The sequence below is a fragment of the Polypterus senegalus genome, chromosome 1, assembly GCF_016835505.1.
Source record: "Polypterus senegalus isolate Bchr_013 chromosome 1, ASM1683550v1, whole genome shotgun sequence".
NCBI lineage: Eukaryota > Metazoa > Chordata > Cladistia > Polypteriformes > Polypteridae > Polypterus > Polypterus senegalus.
In genome coordinates, this window is record NC_053154.1 from 70,761,881 (window position 1) to 70,782,230 (window position 20,350).

Sequence of the window (20,350 nt, forward strand, 5' to 3'; positions counted from 1 at the left end):
TGAGAACAAAATAAAAAATTTGCACAAGTGTGAACTGCAAATATACAGCAGAAAACATTAATCAAAAAGACTTCCACAGTCTCTATAAGAACATATGTATGGATATGTGATTCATAGGAAGATGGCAAAATGACAGCTCCTGTATAAAAAAAAAAAAAACTAAAATTCTATTCCATTTGCAGTTTTTCTGACTCTATGGTAAAGACAGATCAAGCAAAACATGAGTCTCTGGCCCACAAAAACAAAATGTATAATTCTAAACTCAATGTTTATGTGGATCCTAGATATGATATACTCCCTGTGATGGACTTGAACCCCAACCAGGCTTCCAACCCTTATTATCCAGACTCAGATAAAGCAGGCCTGAGGAATATTATACATAACCTTCTACTATATATTATTCTATGTATACCGACCCTACAGTGAAATGTGGTGATAGGAGCATTGTTCTATGGGGATGCTACTCTGCATCAGAGTCTGAAAGACATGTGACAAAAGAAAGTCAATGCCTACTGCAAAACCCTGAGAAATCCAAGACAAAACCTGCTTCAATATGCAGGAGTCCAGCAGTTTGGGACAAAAGTTTAACCTTCAATAATGATGATGGCCGAAAATCTTATGTAAAGCCACAACTGAGTGGTTTAAAAACAATAAAGTCAGTGTTCAAGAGTGCCCTACCCAAAGCCCGGTTCTCTGTGGCAGTGTGGTACAATTTGTTAGTGGTCCAAGGCAGTACAGAATTTGAAAATATACACAGTCCTGCTCAGGTTTCTGGGTACAGATTTTGTATGGCCCCGGGGCATTTAATAAGCATTGTCGTGTGAAGGCAGTCAGTTCAGCCAATTTCCTCATTGACATAGAAGGATGGTGGTGGGATGACAAAGTCAGGCCTGGGCATCCCCAGGGGTGACCAAATAAGGTGGCTGGGACAAAAGATGTTTTAATGTATGCCAGGGCCTCACCCTAGCTGTGGAGACTCATTTGGTGAGGAGGGTGAAGACAGGAGCCAGCAGGTGAGCAGGGTGAAGACAGGAGAAATGAAAGGCACTGAGGTTCAGGGAATCCAATTTGAAATCTTTTATTTTATACTTGATTTTTTATATTTCATTTTAATTGTTTATTAATTGAGGACATATTTGTTTTATTTGGTTATTTATTTTAATAAAGAATGCACTGTACTTTATTTATTTGGGCACTGATTTCTGGAATAAACTGCACTATGTGTTTACTAATGTACCAACCTTGCTTGTTAATGTGTCGTCATTGCCCTAGCCATCCCGGTCATGACTACTGATGTCCAGGTTCAAGGAGGTTATGCCAGCTGTGGGTAACCTGGGAATCAAAGGCAGAAGTTAAGCACTACAGTTCAAGCTGAGGGAGTACGAGAGCTTTAGCAAACATGAGCAAAAGTTGCAATGTCAAGTACAGCTGAAGTGATAGAAGTTCAAAGACAGGCTCATTGGATGGCAAATATTTCCAGAATTTGTTCAATTCTTTATTTTATTTGCAAATAATTAAAAAGCCTCTATAGAGATTTGTTTTCACTGTGGCATTAAATTGTTTATTATGATAAAAGTAACAGCAAAAAAAAAATAAAATAAAATACAAAAATTCCATAATAAAAAAAACATGAAACATAAAAACATTCAATACTTTTTTGCTGGTTTGTCTCTAAAAATGAGTTGCACTAGACATGTAAAAAGGCAAAATTGACAGATCATCTTTTAAGTAAGTAAGAATCGATCCATGTACAGTTTGTCTTTACCTTGAGACTTAAATCATTCAAGACTACATGATCTTAAGTAGATAGGATGAACCGGTTACTCACTTTGCAGTATTTATTCATGATAAGTAACTCCCACTGCCAAGACCCACAAGAAAGAACAGTGAAATACTGAGGATGCCAAATATTATATGGGCTATAATTCAGTCAACTGAAATGTAATATGTGAAGGTCTTCTCAATCAGTCAACTTAAGTCATAGACCCTCCTACAAAGCAATAGATTCAACAGTGCAGTGTGCTATACAGTGAGGCAGAGGCTTATGGGTCACATGGCTTTCCAAACAGAGCTACAGAGGACAATAGTGACAATTAAAGGCAATTGCATTCAATAAGGTAACTCTTTCCTTCAGTCAATAAGGAGGAGAATACTGGAAATAAACTGTCTAGTGATATAGTAAAAAACATGCCATATTTAAAAAAAAAAAATCAGGAGTGGTCTCCCCTAGACTTTCTCGTATTCCCATTGGGATTAATAAAGTATCTATCTATCTATCTATCTAATCAGATATGGGGATGGATATTTGAGGAGTAAACCGCAAGACAATTATTTTACTTTTAGATTATGTACATTAAAGAACCATCAACAACAAAAAATCTATCAAATTAATAATATATTGAACAGTTATTATAAAAGAACAGTTGAATAAATTGGACTCTGCCGCTGCTTGAATAAAAAAGTACCACTTCTGGTTAGTGGAAATAGCTCAAAAGTTGATGGAAATCTATGTTTTGTACCTAATACTTTTATGCAAAATTTTGTTGACCTAACTGAAAGCGTACTCAAGTTATCATGTTTACATACACACACACAGACAGACACACAGACATAATTCCAAAAATGGTATTTACAGACTCCGGGAGGTCTAAAACATCGAGATTCATCAAAATGTCAAAGTCAAATTTTTGGACAATTACAATACTTTCCCTATACTTCATATATGAGAAAGTAAAAATGGACTAAACACCACTGGTGTATGTATATCTTGGTCCTGGGTGTAAGACCACGTTATGGACCTCATCCTAAGTGGCCATGTTAATGCATATTTAGGCAAGAATAGGGATGGGATGCTCTCAGTAGATTTCCAGCAGAACGGGGATGGTTTGGGGCAGCAATGAAGGCGTTTAGTTGCATTCAAAAGAATGTGGTAGGGCATTTCTGACTCATTTTCTGGACATAGGTACTCTTGGTATACTGGTTACAGCATTTGGGACATTTTTGTGCCGTAAACTGCACCACACAGTCCCGAATGAATCTGTATGAAAATGCAGACAGTTTTGGTATTTGCTAGACAAACCATCTGTAAGCACTGAATTCTCTCTTCTCATTTATTTTCTTAGGTAGTCTAGAAAAGAAGCCTGCATCTTTAAATTTGGACAGCAGTTGGGTGTTCAGTATGCACAGCTTGAGTAACCATAGTAAGAAAATGTCAGGGTCCCGTATAAAGCCTATAAAAGAAAACATCTGTCAAGAATATAAAAGTTTACAAGTAAAGAATGAATGTCTATAGATAAAAAACAATCAAAATATTACAATGAAAGTAAGAAAGGTGCATGTGCTCTGGAGAGAGATATAGGGAGCTGTGTATTTTAGTCCGAAAAGAATTGGACATGTCAGCCTTTGTGCTTTTATGCTTTCTGAATTCCCTCTAGTGTCCTGCTCTTAGTTTGTAATGCAGGGACAGATGTTATCCTGTGCTTTAGCACCATGTACTCTGGTCCTGCACCATACACTTCCTATATGAATGCATATTGTTTCATTTCAACATTAATTTTATAAGATACTACCACTTAGGGCACTGCACGCAATAATACATGATGAGAAATAAAGACTGCATTTAGCAAAGAGCTCACTGATAAAAATCCACTCATATACTGTACACCTACATGTGCTGCACATGTACTGAACTGCGCCAATTAAACACTCTGATGATCACAATCACACCTGCAGCTTCACATTATCCGTTTTTTTTTCTTCCAGGCTCTGACGTACAGCTTATTTCACTTACATAACTAAATATGAAAGCAACATGTCTTTTAAGGCTGAATTTGAAGTGATTTTAATAATCAGATTTATGGAGCTCCCCGGTGTACAGATCACCAGGGACTCTGCACTTGTCAGGTTTGATGGAACCCAAGGTTACTCCTAGGAAACCGATACCAAACTGGCTGAGTCTGACCCAAAACAGGAAAGAAGTGGCCATTGACATCATGATCCAAAGGCAAAAGTCCGCAACAAATATACAGTACAGTCACAGATGAAGGTCACAGTAAATCTCGAGTTGGCATACCATTAAATGTGTTGAATGGGAACAATGCCAGCTACACATTAAAAACTGGGATAAAAACAGGGAATATGTGCCTTTTGGCTTTAAAATTTATGCGGCAGCTGGCAACTAAATATTACACAGTGGATTTGTCTTAGTTGAAAGATTGTATTTTGTGCAAGCATTTCTTTCTGATCATTATTATTAGTTAATTACAAATAACACAGGGTGGGGGGAATAATGCACACTTGCTAATACAGTAAAATACTGTACTGATAAATATATAAATCTATCTATGTTAAAAATCCATCCTGTTTCTAATGTCACACAAAGGGATTGTTTAGGTGTCTTTTGTATTCTTCCTACATATATTATAGCTATTTAAAAGGAAAGTATTGTGACAGGTTCAAAATTTTAACCTTAAGTTTTCAACAGATTTACATTTTAGGCATTCCTGAACATAAAGTTAACTACTTTTGGAATAATTTGTATATGTCTGTCAGGAATTGAGACAGTGAACATAATAATACATAAAAATTAATCACTCATTTGAAATGAAACTAGGCAGGTATTAGCATTTTAAAATGCTAGAAGCATGTTGATTTTGCTCAACCACAATAACTATATATTACAGTATATACATAATCTCATCAGCATATATATTAGGGAAAATATTGCGGAAGGATCATATTTTCAAAAACATATTTTTATTTTTGCAAACCATTGTCCCAAACCTGTAAGAGTTCTTACAGATGGAACAAAGGCAGATTAAGTGATTTGCTCAGGGTCACACACTGAAGGTGAGAATTCAACATAAATGTTAAAATTAAGAGCCCAGTCCCTTAGCCATTGCACAATACTGCTTAAAAATAAAACACTGAGCTTTATCACTGTAACCCATTACAAAAAGGAATTATTCATATTGTGTGAAGAATACACAGTATGTATACTTGTGTGTACACACCACATGGGGCTTTGTGTTTAGTTTTAACTAGAATGCACTTGTGTGACCTGAGTCACTCCAGTGGGATGCACACCATATAAAAATAGCATGTACTGAATTGAATATAAATACTACATCTACAGTATATTACATAAAAGGAAATAATTGAATGAAAAAAATTGCTTTTGATCATAACTCCTTATGGTTTTGCTGGGGTGCTGGAACTTGCAAGTTTTAAATTCACAGTCTAAGCAAACCATTTGAATCAGCTTCTCGTGCAGAACCTTGATTGGATTTTCCCTTTGAACTAAACTTTCTGCAGCTATATTAGATGAGACTTGCTTTTTATATCACTCTGGGGAAGAGATGATTATTTTAAATGTGAACTAAAGAAAATCTAAAATGGACTTTTGTTACTGTAGTGATTGGATGAGCTTGGGAATCTGTTTTTCTTTATAATGCCAGCATTGTGTGCAGTAAATTGGGGTACACGGGGTTGTAGAGTTTTTGGGTTTCGTCATTATGTGTCATATTTCTCTGTTTTGGAATGATCACCTTCCATTGTTGGGTATGTGAGTGTTTCATTTACACTTCCACAATATGTCATGAGGATAGATAGATAGATAGATATGAATTATTAGCATAAACAATAGTTAAATTAGAGGCTGTATTATATATGATAGCAGTAGAGGGGTGAGTCATGAGTTTCACTTGAATGACTGCTTAACAAAGCACATTTTAGAGATATAATCATAACAAGAAAACAAATATGCTGGTACAATGCAGAGCATCAGAAGATAACATTAAGGGTAATACTGGACAACATAAATTACTCAGCAACCATAAGGCTAATAGTACAATAAAATAGTGAACTGCAAGAATGAGTGTGTCAAGGTTGTGATACCATTGCTTCAACTTGTCCCACTCAAGTGGAGTCATCTATTTGTGAAAAGAAAGTTGTTCTTCACTTACCGTAATTTATGAGTCCAAGGATTACATCCAAATGATGGATAACACACTTCAACCAAGCCTTAAAATTAAACATCTCTTCAAACTGAAAACCAAAGTACATTGTCTGAAGCAAACAAACATAGGTTTTGAGGAGACTTCACAGACTGCACGGTACAGATGAGGTAATAAAGGAAAAGACGTAAACCATATGACTATTAGCCAAGATATGTAGAGATACTTTGGGAGAAAAACAATGCAGAAGTGTATTTTGGGAGTTGGAATTTACAACATTTCAATTGTAGTAATTAAGTCAAAGGTCGTAGGTTTTGTCAGTTGAGTTGTTGAGTTTTGATGGAGACAGGACAATGGCAGCTGCATATAGAGATTGTAGTAATACTTCATACAAAAGAACACTGAGAATATCACTGTAGTCATCCAAATTGAGATATGAGATGAAGGTATTAAAAGAGAAACAGATGGCATTTAACCTTGGCAAGATTACAGAGAATGTTCCACCTAGTAGATTTCAGATAAAAAAAAATATGCATAAACAGCATGAATCGGGACTTTCTTGGCCACGTAGTGCCATCCATATTAATTTGATTCTATCCAAAATGACCATATTTGCTAAAACAATGTAAAGAAAAGGCAAACACAAATAGCTGAGTGGCTAACTATTTAATGTACCTGCCATTCTCAATGGGGTGCTTAAAAAGGCTGAGGAACTTCATAGTAAAATGGGAATACCACAGATGCCAGTAAGTCAGTTTCACAATCCTACCCATCTAATGAAATAACATTTTATTCTATTAAACCTGTGCCTTGTGTGTTAAAACGTTATATCTCTGTCACAGAATTTATTAATATTTTGCCTGCTGCCTCTCTTGTCAAAATTTTCAAGCAGGAGAAAAACAGTCAGTACTGTATGTGTCCCTTATTCAAGACGGAGGTGTTGATTGGCAACGGCACCCATTAAGGTGGGCCTTCTAGGATTTCATTCTTGTGTCTGAGTTTTGAAAGTAATTAACATAAACACCATACCTTGTGAAAGGGAAGAGAGAGAAGAAATGAGAAAAGAAAGAAGAAAAGACAAATTAGTGAGTGAAACAGCCAAAGGTGAGTCTGGGACTTCAAACAGATCATTAGGTGATGGATGAAAATTTCACTTTCTTATTTCTGACTGCATCAAATCATTGAGCAATACTGGTATCAGTGGCATTTCTAGTATACTTATTTCAGAGCCAAACAGAAAGATCATATTCAGCTCCCTGGGTGAACTTATTTCAGTTTTCATTTTATGGCGCAGCACAGACTGAAAAAACAACATTTCCACATCAGAAAGTTCCCTACCATCACTGGTTCATCAACTCATCAAGACTTTGCAATAGAACTGTTAAAGTCTGGAGATTGTTGTGTGAGTTTGAGGGCTCTGGGCATTTTCACTGTGTACATTGCTGTGGTTGATTGTCATGTTTATGAATAGCTCTAGTTGAAGATCATAGTCATTCTTACATATTTTATATTATATAGCTTCCACTTTTTTATTTTAAAATTGTCATTGCCATTTTTGCATGATTCAAGTGATTGTTTCAAAGGGGGGGTGTACAACATGATGTACTGTGGTGTTGGCATTGATCTGTTCCTTGACTTTACTGCCATTGTTTACTAGATGACGCCTACCCAATTTATTCATCTAGACTCAGTTCATTACAAAGTCATTTGTAACATATAATCTCTCTTAGTACATGTAAGATATGATAACACAGATGGCTCAACAAATATTACTGCTAAGCAAAGTGTGATATAGGTTTCAAGAAAATGTGAGGGTCTAAACTACTGGACTTGGCCCAAGCATATTCAGTAAATGTATTTAAAGGCATCATAGCGACAAAATGTATCTCTCTTTCTAAACCCTGGACATTCTGAAACAAAACCACAAGTCAGTATTAGAAACCTAGAATCTTGGCCTGCACTCACTGCAACACCAGCTCTATGAGCAAAACAACTTTCACCCCCTGATCTAAATTTACCATATGATGGCTACCATGAATATTACATACTTTCTTCATTTTTTATGAGATTTTCCATCAAAACACAGGCCAGCTGTCACAAATTTCAGGTCTGCCGTCTAAGTGCACCTAAAACCTCTGTTTCATTTCTTTTTTATTTATTTTTAACAAAGAGTTGTTCAGATGCTTTAAATTCTTTTATCTAATGGATGTTTTTAAGTAGAACATGCACTGAAAAGCAAATTGAGCCCTTGAAATGGTCGATCTATCCTTAAGAATTCTCTCCATCCAGAACACATTCTTATTTTGATCTACTACCATTGCTGTTCTCCGTGTTGTATTCACCTGTTGTCTCATATCACCCAAGGTCTGTGTTCAATAACAAGTCTTGGCTCTGCCTCTGCCTCTGCCTCTGTGTCTGTGTGGGTTCTTCTCAAAGGAACTAAAATTGTTTCCTCACATTACAAAGATATGCAGATTTCATTAACTGATGATGCTAAACTAGCCCTGTATGGGAAAATAGGGGGCATCCTATCTTTTTGCTTCTTTGTGCACTATCACCAGGCTAGCACAGCCTGGAATGAAATGGATGGACAGATGTTCTATAGAACTAGCAGTTTCACTCAAAATGACTCACAATGTCTAAAGTGAAGCCCAGACACACTAAGTGACTTACTCGAGCTTAATCAGTATAGCAATGAGCATGCAAACTTATGGCTGAAAATCTAAAAACCACACCATACCACACTGCCTTCCTAAATCAGATCGAAAAAATGAACTTGCAGAAAGAGATAGGGACAAGGTGCATGAGTCAAGTAGTTATTTTCAAGTGACAGATTTACATTTCTTCCAGATCACTGTGTATATCAGTTTTACAGCCCGCACAATATCAATCAGTGGACTCCAAAGCTAAGCATTCTGTTCCTTGATAGGTGAAAAATCCTACTGCTTTCTTAACTTCTACCATAAAAATTACTTTTGCTCCACTGGGTCCTTGTGTTAACAGGATTAAGGACGATGGTCCTGATCTCCTTGAAACTAATGGATTCCCCCGATACTCCAAACCTTCATCAAAAAGACATTTTCTATAATACGCTAAGGCTCTGCCATTGTCCTGCTTTTTTCATTTTCACCCTTCCTAATTTTATGTAAAGCCTCTCTCATATTAAAATAATATTAATAACTTTTATTACAAATTTCACATTCATATGTAGTAAGCATAATTATTTGTACCTCAGTTATGGTAGCACTTGTGCATGACATGCATGTCAAGAGATAAGATACAGTCCTCAGTGCCAATGTAAACCTAGTTGTTCTCAGCTTAAAGTTCTAAAATTGGCAATGTCGATTAATGGTGCATTAAAAGTCGATAAACATTAATGGATTTCCCAGAATGCAGATTAAATGGATGAAAAGCAGCTGCTGCACGTGACCATCTCTGACATGTCTGTCAGTTATAGATGCCAATTGACAAGCAGCAGGTCACTCACTTACCCAGCTTGCTGGCAGCATGCAAACTCACAGATTTGCGGAAGCACATTGAATGCCATAATGTGGCTTCACCCAGCACCTAAAAATAGGCCTGCCACTTATTTATGCTATTAGCACCAGAAAGAAGCAAATAATTTGTAAGAGGCGGCATCAATAAGAGGTTTTATCAAGTACGTTATTTATTTTTAGCTACTGGTTAATTTTTATGCACAATATCGGCTTAAGAAACACGTCAAAAAAGGTTAATGGCTTTCAGGTATTAGGGGACTTGTGTGAGCAAGACAGAGACCCCCTAGAGATCAGATAACCTTGGACACTGTGGTCAGCACATTACCACAGGAGAAAAAGGACAGTTGTGTTGACACAGTGCTAACACATCATGTATATGTTTGAATAAGTGTATCCCTGCAAATAAATAGTAAATTGCCCTGTTTCTTTGTAATTTGTCATATATTGAATGCCCCAGTGCAATATTTTATCTTCTTACTTTTCATTGTACTCTCTTTTCATGCTGGATAACGCTATGCGATGGCAAGCACTGTGAAGGGCACTTTATAAAATGAGGATTGACTAATTTATTACCACCAGCTACCTTGGGACAGTTCTTTACAAAGTGCTACAAGCCGCAGTTGAGGAGTGTTCAATTCTTCAGTCTTAACTCAGCCTTTATAATACACACAGTAGTGAATTTAATAGGGAGTTCTATCACAAAACACAAAGTAACAATACATCAGTAGACCACAACTTTAAGGGTGTACCCACACGTTTGTCGACATGTAGACCAAAGCCTAGTTTGTTTGACTAGAGTGATTGCTCCGTGCAAGGCCAACCATATCATGGCTTGGCCCACTTGGAAGAGGTGGCCCCAGGCACAGTTCAGCAGGATTCGGGAAGAGTGTGATCACTATACATGCCGAGGATGAGATCAATGATGCAACGTCTTTTATTTCGATATGATTTGAGTTAAAAACAGGTTTTTATTCTCACCTTACAGATGAATGTGATTTGTAGTTGGAAGTAAAGCTTAAAATTCCTCCCTTAACATCATTTGTCTCCATAAAAATGTTCTCTTATGTGCAACATGATTAACAGCACAGTGCAGACTCAATAAATTTGTAAGAGGGTAGAGCGTTATCCTGTCTCACAAAACTCCAAAGAAAATCCAAAATAAGGAATATCATTTTGACATGAGTGCTGCCACTCCGTGCTCAGATCTTGTTTTGGCTTTACACAAAGTCGAATGGTGCTGATGATAGTGTGCTCGGGCCTAGAATGTTAAAGTGCAGTGTCACTGTAGGCCATTCGTGGACAATTGTGTTTGGGCATGGTACAGAATAGATGTATCTAGTGTGAGTACACCCAAATCTTTTTATAGGAGATGCATCCTTCTGACCACTTGTTAAAAATTTCCTCACTGGCAATTTTTCACCATTTCACAGGCAGCTTAATATCCCATGCCAGCAACTTTTACAGTTTTACATCTGGCTGCTTTTTATTATTGTACCACTATGGGATTTTTTTTACTGCTTGCCACATTTAGCATCTCTTCTTTTTTCTCATGGGTTACTTTTAATATAATTTTTTGTGGACAATTTTTTATTATCCTACTGACCATTGTTATAATTTTTCATCTGAGATTTTTTTTTTTTTGGTTTGAAAAGTTGCTAGCAGAATGATGGTTTTTCAGTAGAGGTTATAAAGATACATTCTGGCAGTGTAATTTAATTTATAAACTGGCTAGACGCTGGGTAAAAATATACAAATCTCACAATACTGTACCTCGATTTTATAATGAAATACATTTTCGAGATGTCTTTGCCCATTATTGCAATAATTAATAAGGAAACCATAATATTTCCTGACAGTAGACATTTGCGACTATAACTCGGATTATTGTCACTTAGGTTTCACCTCTCAACTCACTACTTCAGTCTGTTTTCTTAGCAAGATCTGGCTACACGTTACAAAAAAACATTCCACCGTAAAAAAATTTAAAGGTAGTGGCACGTGCAAAATGTGAAGGGTGGCAGCAAATCAGTGTGTGCAGAATAGGTAGGTAAACATAGACAATGAAAGAAGAATGCTGAGTGGTGCAAACAGCTGTTCATCACTCCTCATTGGAAGTTTGAAATCGCAGTGGCATTCAGAGACTGGGAGAGTTAATTTAGGGTTAGGATTAGGATTTTATACTAGATATGACTTGCTGTGTATGTTACTACATTGAGAATCTGAATGTATTTAGCTTTTTTGGCAAATTTCTTTGCATTTTCTAACTGCAACAGCAGCAATGGGATAGGAACCAACTTCAGAAGTGGTGCTTTTTGTGTTGACAGCATGCTGTGAAAAAAAAATCAATTTTATACGCATAATCCCCTCATATATTGTGGCACATATACTGGCACAGGCTCGGGCTCTCTCCAATTGTGTTTACATTCCTCTGAAAAATCAGAATAAACTCAAAAAAGGCATGCTTCTATTTTTCTGACACTGTGAAGTAGCTGAACCAGAAGCAGAAGCATCTATGGGTGCAATGCTATCAGATGTGCTCTGCTCCCTTGCTCTAGACCAGAGTCATGAAGCATTGAAAGGAAAACCCAAGTGGTCATGCTGACAAGGGACAGTGCCCAGGCTAGTAAGTGAACTCAAGTACTTGGAATTATTTAGCTCTAGGGCTAACCACTGTGCTACCATGCTTCACTATAACAATATTGAAAATGTTAATATTTTGCTCGGTCTAAGGTCTTTGAGATGATACACCCTTTAAATCAAATGCATGTGTGAAGTAAATCTAAAACCGCTTTTTTACATTAACAATAGAATAACACGATATATTACAATCAGTTTGTTCAAAAATATTACTCAGTTATTAAATCTGTTAATATTTCAGATATATTATTTCCAAACTACCCATCGTCACTAAACGATGCTAAGCCTTGTACAGAGCACACTCATCATGCCACCATTAAAAGGATTAAATTTAAGGGGACACAGGAAGGGGTGAAGTCTCAAACTGAAGACAACAGGACTGTTCCTTCACAGTGCCAATGAAACGCACCCATAAGAAGACCATTAACAACTTTCCAATCTCCAACTGATAATCTGTTTTTAAAAAGAAACTTGACTGACTTTTTTTAACAGTTTAATAAGCTGGGAAAGGTAGATAGAGATACACAATAGAGTAATATGGAGACTCGGCTTCTACTCCACATATTTGTATTTGTCATTTTCAGGTTCTTACACATAATATGCACTAGCACGTCGAGCTTTCCCAACTGAGGCTGGGACCTGCCTAGGATAGGCACTGTCATCCTTGGATATTGTGTGGAAAATGGATGGATGGCTATGCATGTGTAAGTGTGATAATGAGAGTGGGTCTTGTGATGTGCTAGCATCCCATTCAGCTTATGCCAAGCTACCTAGGCAGGTTATAACTTTAATGCAAAAACTGGGTACAAAAACATGAGATATTTATAGTGATTTATGAACTCAACAGTCCATCAGCTTCAACCAGCTAATCCCCTGCTTCTGACTGGCACAGCATGAGAAAACATTCATTTGAAGGCTTAATCAAAGCCACCATTTCAGTCTGATAAAGCATGTGTACTGTGGGAAGTCGGCGGCTGCTGATATTAGTGGCATTTTTTTTTTTTTTCTTCATCAAAGCTCTTTCCCTGAAAACCACTCTTCCTCTACCTCATTCCCCCACCCCCCGCGATAAACAGTGTCCATGGTGTTATGCAACTGCCTAAAGAAGACAAGCAGGCAGGTCAGCCAAGAGTTCACTCAATGACACTGAAGATGATCGCTTGGCATTATTTCAACTTAAGCTTCTCTAATTGCAATGGATTTGCATAAACGCTTAATGCTTGCATGCAAAATCACATGAGAGTGTTCCTTAATGAAGGAAGCCCGCACCTGTTCAAACCAGAGTGCCTGCTGGGAGCTGTAACCAAGGCCAGGTCAGTCTGAACAAACATGCCGTCTTCATCATCCATATGATTAATTAATATTCACTCACCATTAGAAATTCTAATGCACAGAGGTGAGATCCGAGAGCCGGAAGGGACAAAGCTCCTGGCAGAGCAGCCAAAACAACTGACTTTTAAGATGCTGCTGTCACACTTGGCATTTACTAGAGCACCTCCTTCCAATTACTCACCCAACCTGACCTTTTACAGCATCAGAGATCAGATCAGCATAGATCTTGGAGGTAGAACTAAAAAAAATATATAGCAGACTGTATAAAAATATAAAGCAGACCACATAAAGCCATTCATTAGTGCTGGCTACAAATCTAAGCATTGTGTCTCAGTGTGTATGTCTGTTAGTGGAGGCAAAAAACAAGATGCCCTCTGCTGGACATCCAGCAGAAAGCACTTCTCGGCTAATAACTGCCACCTTCACTGGAAAATTTGCAGATGATGCAAGAAACCTTAAAGAATGGAAAAGATTTCTTTTAAAAAATTGAATTCCTGATGTTTGCTGGAATTCATAAAACTGTGAAATGCTGGTTCATTCAGCACTATCTCGGAGCATATATTGAATAAAGAGAATTGCAGTAGTCTCATGCAGATTTTGTCCTCATTTTTTACTCTACTTCACTCCATCTTTCATTCTTTCACATTCCTCCTCTTTCTTTTCTGCACATCCCACTTTTTCAAATCTCAGCAATTTCTCAATTCAATTCAGTTCTAATTCATTGTCCCATGAGACAAATGTGGTTTATCAGCAGGGTTGTTTTAGACAGATTAAGACATCACAGTAAAGAAAACAGACAAAATTGCACAATTAAACATCATTTTAGACAAATCAGTAAAATGCATCCATCCATTTAATAACCAGCTTATCTAGTTCACTATTATGGGGAAAATGGACACAGCTGGTACAACTTTGGAGGATACTAGGAACATGTAAATGAATGGAGCATAAAGACCCAGCAAATTATCACGAAGAGTGACATTTACAGAGTTCGCAATTAAGCCACCATACGTCTATTAAAATAAGCCTTACTGAGAAGGTTAACAAGAATATTTGAACTAATATTGTTTTATATACTAAACAGTCTGAATCACCAATCTACTTGCAAAAGCTACAAATCTAAATGTAGTTGATGACTTCTATCTGGCAGGACCTACACCACTTCCCACAATATCTGCTTCTGAAATACTTCTGAAAGATTTGCCAGCTAGGTCTTTTTACTTAACAGCTCTATTTCTCAATTTGATTCATTCTGTTTTTTGTTGCCAAGATTTCCAGACCAAGTTACAATTATTCAGGGACATCTTTCAGATCTAAGCAGTCTGAATTACATTAATAGAGGACAAAGGTTACTGGCATTAAAGTTCACTCTCCCAGTGATGCCCTGAGGAAGGCCAATCATTCCTTGGCAGGAATAAGCACACAACCTGGTACCTACAGTTGTAACTTTAGCTCTTAAGATGCAAGGTAAAGTTGCAAAAATGTACATAATAACTACCCACTAACAAAGGATGTGCAGTCACTGTGAGCCCAAAATTGGGTAGTGCTGTTAGCTTTGGCCTTGCTTGCCTATCTTCGTATCTTAATTTCCAAAATTTAGGATTCACTCAGAGGTCCATCACCATCAACAATGTCCATGCCAAAAGGGAAATAAATCAATACAAAAAAAGAAACACTGCTGGATCCCTCTGAGCATCCAGCATTCTTAAAAAAAGGTGCCAGAATGGTGCCATAGGGGAACCATTTTTGATTCCCAAAAGACCCATCCACATGAAGGTTCTAGAAAGAACCTTTATTTGTTTAAATTTGTTACAAGCTCCATAAAGTAAATAGCCATGAATAGATGGTAACGGATTTGTGAAATACCAAAGGACTCTTTATGCACACAATCATACAGGCTAAATCCTGCCAGGTAGCCTACCACACATTAAACATTTGAGTTTTTCAAAGCACAAAGAACCAACTTCATGCGCCAATAACCCTTCCCAGATTGAAATGGTAGTTTGTCAAGCACAGGTTCTACGAGGAACTACACAACCCAGTAAAGAATCATAAAGTGCCATTAAAGAACTATTACTTCTAAGGAATTGGCTTATGAATCCATCTGCTTGTTTACAAAGACCATCCATCAAGCCAGCTGAGCATCATTTATAATAACAATTAGTCAATTTAATCAAGAGGTCCATTATTCTCTTCTTAAGGGCCTCATTGTTAGTAACAGTAGCCTCCACCCTCTCTAGTCAATTAATATTAGAGTTGCAGAGCAGCACTAAACTATTTTTTTTTACTTTTTTATCTAAAGAAAAAGAAAGGAATTAGAAGAAGGTGTCCTGATCTGCTATTCAGTCTGTTCACCAATCATGTGGGAGTGATTACTCCCAGTTGAAGGGTCCAATTCATCATTTACTATATCTGCTCACCCATTAGCAAACTCACTCGACTGGAAAGCATGCCAACGCCACCCAATTGTAGGCAGGAACTATGGATTTGTCACACAAACATGCACATCTTCAAGTTGTGTAAGAAAAATTAGAGTACTTGAAGAAAAATAAAAGCAGACACAGGGGGAGCATGCAAACTTCACAATGCTCTAATTCAAACCCAGGGTTCGGAGCATTGAGGTAGCAGTGCTCACAGTTGTACTACTATATTTCTGTTCACCTAATCAATCGACATTCACTTTGTATAGTGTACATCAATAAACCTGCTGTCTACAGCAAAACATAGAGGGATGACTTTAAAATAAAGAAGAAATTGGCTCACGTTTCTACCATAGACTACTGACAGCACTTACACCCACAAGTTTCGAGTGTCTTGCTCACCTTTTAGGGCCACACTTGCTTGATAAGCCAGGCATTAACACATCTAGCTTGCACACTGAATTATGAGAGCAGACCTTCTATTTCGAATCAGTAACAGCATACCTCAGTACAAGATTAGAGAGCATTTGAAAAAGCATACTCTCCACTCTCATATTCTGCGAGCCACCCAAGAATTTAACAGCCAGATAATGTTCAAAGCAATCATCCAGCTCATCCATTATCTAAATTTTTTTCCTGCTGGGCAGACCTGGCCAGTGGAGATTGGAATGACTCCACTACAGAACTGACGCCAAATCAAAACAAGACACACACAAAAAGCAGCTGCGTCTGCCCATTAGAATAAACATTTTGGAAAATCAACCAGATATTCACTTTATTCATTTTTACATTACATTCAACTGTATTTCTAATTCATGGTGAATCAGTGCACAATGGCTTGCCTTGGATTTCCTGTCAATGATAAAATCCGTCAGAATCTGAACTGACATGTCAGCATCTTTCAAGATAGTATGTCATTCTTCCTTTCATTTTTTAACCCACATATCTCATTCAAGGTCACAGGGAGCTGGTACTTATCCTGGGAGCACTGGCTATAGAGTGGAGTGCCAGTTCATCACAGAGTTTATACTTCACTTCTGCCTCTTTGTCCTTTATTCTTGAATTTTCAAGCATATTTACCTTTTCTTTGTTTATGATGCAATGGCATCATTTCTGCTTCAGATCCTCAGTTCTATCATACAACAATCGGATGAACATTCTGCTCTAATTGAGTGCACAGTTAAGGAAGTAAATTGACTTGATACATTGAAGGACCCAAAATAGCATGAATTGTTTAAATGTCACACTGCAATGAAAAGAATGACAGCTCCATCACATTTGCATGATGACAAATTGAGGACTCACCGACCCAAAAGTCTTTACTTGGTTTAGATAACAGGAACAATGGCGTCATTTTTATATACTGTTCTTATAAAAAACTAGACATTAATCCCATTACAATAACGGGTGCTAGAACAGTAGTGCATAAACATTAGTAGGAACAGTCTATATTAAATGGCAAGGGACCTTGTATGTGGCTGTAATATGCATCCCTGTATTGTGTGCCTTTAATTTTCTCTCTCAGTAATACTGTTTTTTATTTCCGTAAAATACCTGTAATTTAGTCTGACAGTAATACAGTGGAACCTCGGTTCACGACCATAATTCGTTCCAAAACTCTGGTTGTAACCCGATTTGGTCGTGAACCAAAGTAATTTCCCCCATAGGATTGTGTGTAAATAAAATGAATCCATTCCAGACCGTATGAACTGTATGTAAATATATATTTTTTTAAGCACAAATATAGTTAATTACACCATTGAATGCAAACTAAATGTAAAAGCATTGAATAACACTAAGAAAACCTTGAACAACAGAGAAAACTAACACTGCAAGAGTTTGCGCTATAGCCTTATGACACGCTCGCTAAAAACACTTTTTTTAATGAGTTTTAAGCACAGGGGAAAAAAATTAACATTTGAAAAATCTGTAATTTAATAAACAACCAAGAAAAGTAACATTGCAACAATGCACACGCGCGCCTGTGTGTGTGTGTCTCTCTCTCTCGGGCCTGCGTGTGTGTGTCTCTCTTAAGTGCGCGCCTGTGTGTGTGTCTGTCTCGCTCCTGTGTGTGTGTCTGTCTGTCTCTCTCGCACACGCAGCTGTGTGTGTCTCTCTCTCTGCACACACAGGGAATGCACAGGAAGAGACTGAACACGTGCTGTGTGGCCCCGCGCATGCGCACTTCACCAGAAGACACACACACACACACACACGGACACCTGGACGAACACCAGGGGTTTATTAAAGAGGATGAAAATAAATTGCCAAGTTAAAATGTGCAGCCCATGCTTTGCAAAAACTGTCAATTTCTCAACATGTGAGTACTGCATGTCTATCACAAGATTGTTTAATAGAACTTTTATTTCTGAACAACATTATAGCGGGCTGCCACATGGGGTAGAGCCACTGGACAGAAGTGTCTTCATTCTAAATCTGTTCTTGCAACAGATCAGAGGACTAGTCTCACTGTGCATACAACACTTAAAAGAAGGCTCCAGCCTTTCTATTATTATTTAAGGTTGACAAGGAAACTGACCTAGAGGAGCAATAGAATGGAGAATTTGAATGAAATAGCTCAAGACTGACATTACGTATAGTAGATATTAAAGTGACATTTGAAATGGCTAGCAGATGCATTCCTGCAAATGAGTACTGCTATCTATTACTGGTGGACTGCCAAAAAGGGCATGATAATACACCTAACAGACACGGCATGATATTGTGGCCAGTTTTGAATAGCTTAGTGCCGCAGAGGCAGAAAAACACTACTCTGCAATGCACAGACATGTCAAAGACATTACACAGCCGTAATACCAAGGCTACAATGCCAACATGAGATGCCCATAGGGAGAATAGTACATTGGTCATCAGGAAATAAATAGTAAAAAAGAGGAAATTCAGGGTAGCAATAATATAGTACGGGGGTGCATGACATGTCTTCCTAATTAAGGACATCAAACAATCTACAATAATTTCAGCTTCTTACATTTGAATGAATAGAGGCAAAAATAAATCAATATTTACCTTATACAGAGCCTTTCCTAACACACTAGCACAAAGTATTTTTCAGGGAAAGTCACCACACAGCACAAGATGAGGCAATGAGTTGCGTATTTAAAGCAGTACGTATTGGCAGGGTTTACTAAATGTATGGTTGGGTACTGATAGCAGTCAAGGCAAAAGTGCCTCAAAAGGCAAGTAAAAAAAATGGAAGAATCAAACTGAATGTGAACACTTTAGAAAAGAGATGGACCTTCACTGTTGATTTTAATGTGGATGATGTGGCTTGAAGGATAAAACATTAGAAGAGATGACCATAAAACTGGGCAAAGACATATAGAGAGAAGCAGGAAGACAGCTTTGGAATTCTAAGAAGAATTGCCTCATTCAGATTACTTAGGCTTTCACAAAACCAATATTTATCTTATAGTACCTTTCAGCAGTGAATCCCTACCCAATAGGCTTTACAATAAATGACACTTACTTTTACTTTTAACTTCCCCTACATGTAATGTAGGAAAAAATTGTGAAAGGACCGTGAAAGAGTCAATGTTTTGACTTTAACTTCTCAATGGATTTAAATGTTGTAGGCATCCTTCAACATGATTTGATCACTTTCAGATGGAGAATGTTATGTGACTGCCTCTGTGGACGCGATGCCTTCAAAATGAAAAAGTGCAGTTATTAGCACTGGAAAATGATAGAAGACTACTGATTTTGAGAAAAATCTCTCCACAATGTATTGTCCTACAGAGAAAAATATTTTACATATCATGCACATATTTGCACTGTTAATGCAGCCCGAGATATAATTTATCCATTTCATTCCCAGTAATAAAACACTAGGTTGAATATGTTTCTGCTTAAACATTTTTTATTGGGAAGGCTATGTGCTGGACACATCAATTTTTTTTTTCAATTTGAGGATAGTTTGATGACTTACACAACAAGGTAAAGAGTGAACTGACAACCTTATGTATCTAAAAATCACTCCACCTCACTGCCTGACCAAATAAGATTAAAAGACAGAGAACATGGGGGATAGGATTTAGGTGAAATGAAAATTCTAAATTGGTCCAGTCTGGCTACATGCATGAGTTGGAGTTGTGATGGGCAAGTATCCATCCACGGTTGGTCATAATTGGGTGGTTTACATTTTTTATATGGTTATCATTAGCCACCTTCTTAATTCTGAAGTCATATTGTGATTTCTTTAATGTGGCAAAGATTCATATTCTGGAAATTGCTGCACTGTATTTATAATCTGGACTTTGTGAGAAACTATTAAGAATTATTTTGTATTGTTTTCTTTGCCATATTGTTTATCCTAGTGTGCCATTTTGTGCCACTGTCATCAACGTTGATTGCTACAGAGTGCAGTCCTGGAGATTTTACAATTAATATCATTAAAGCACCGCTATAAAGACTGGATGCATCAACATCCAAGTTTTGCTTTAGATTTCCTGGCTCTGACTTTGGCTTCTGTTTCTTACTTTGTTTCTTGCCT

General features: G+C 37.4%; 1 protein-coding gene across 8 annotated transcripts in view; it reads right to left on the bottom strand.

Annotated features, from left to right (window-relative positions):
• sema6e (sema domain, transmembrane domain (TM), and cytoplasmic domain, (semaphorin) 6E) overlaps positions 1–20,350 on the bottom strand; it is a 384,951-nt gene that overhangs the window by 337,095 nt on the left and 27,506 nt on the right. For 3 of the 8 annotated variants that reach the window (XM_039750584.1, XM_039750593.1, XM_039750601.1), the window contains one exon: positions 1,242–1,332. The exons of the other annotated variants lie outside the window; for them this stretch is intronic. The gene's annotated coding sequence lies outside the window, so the exon portion shown is untranslated. The remainder of the gene's footprint in view (positions 1–1,241; positions 1,333–20,350) is intronic. 8 annotated transcript variants of the gene reach the window in all.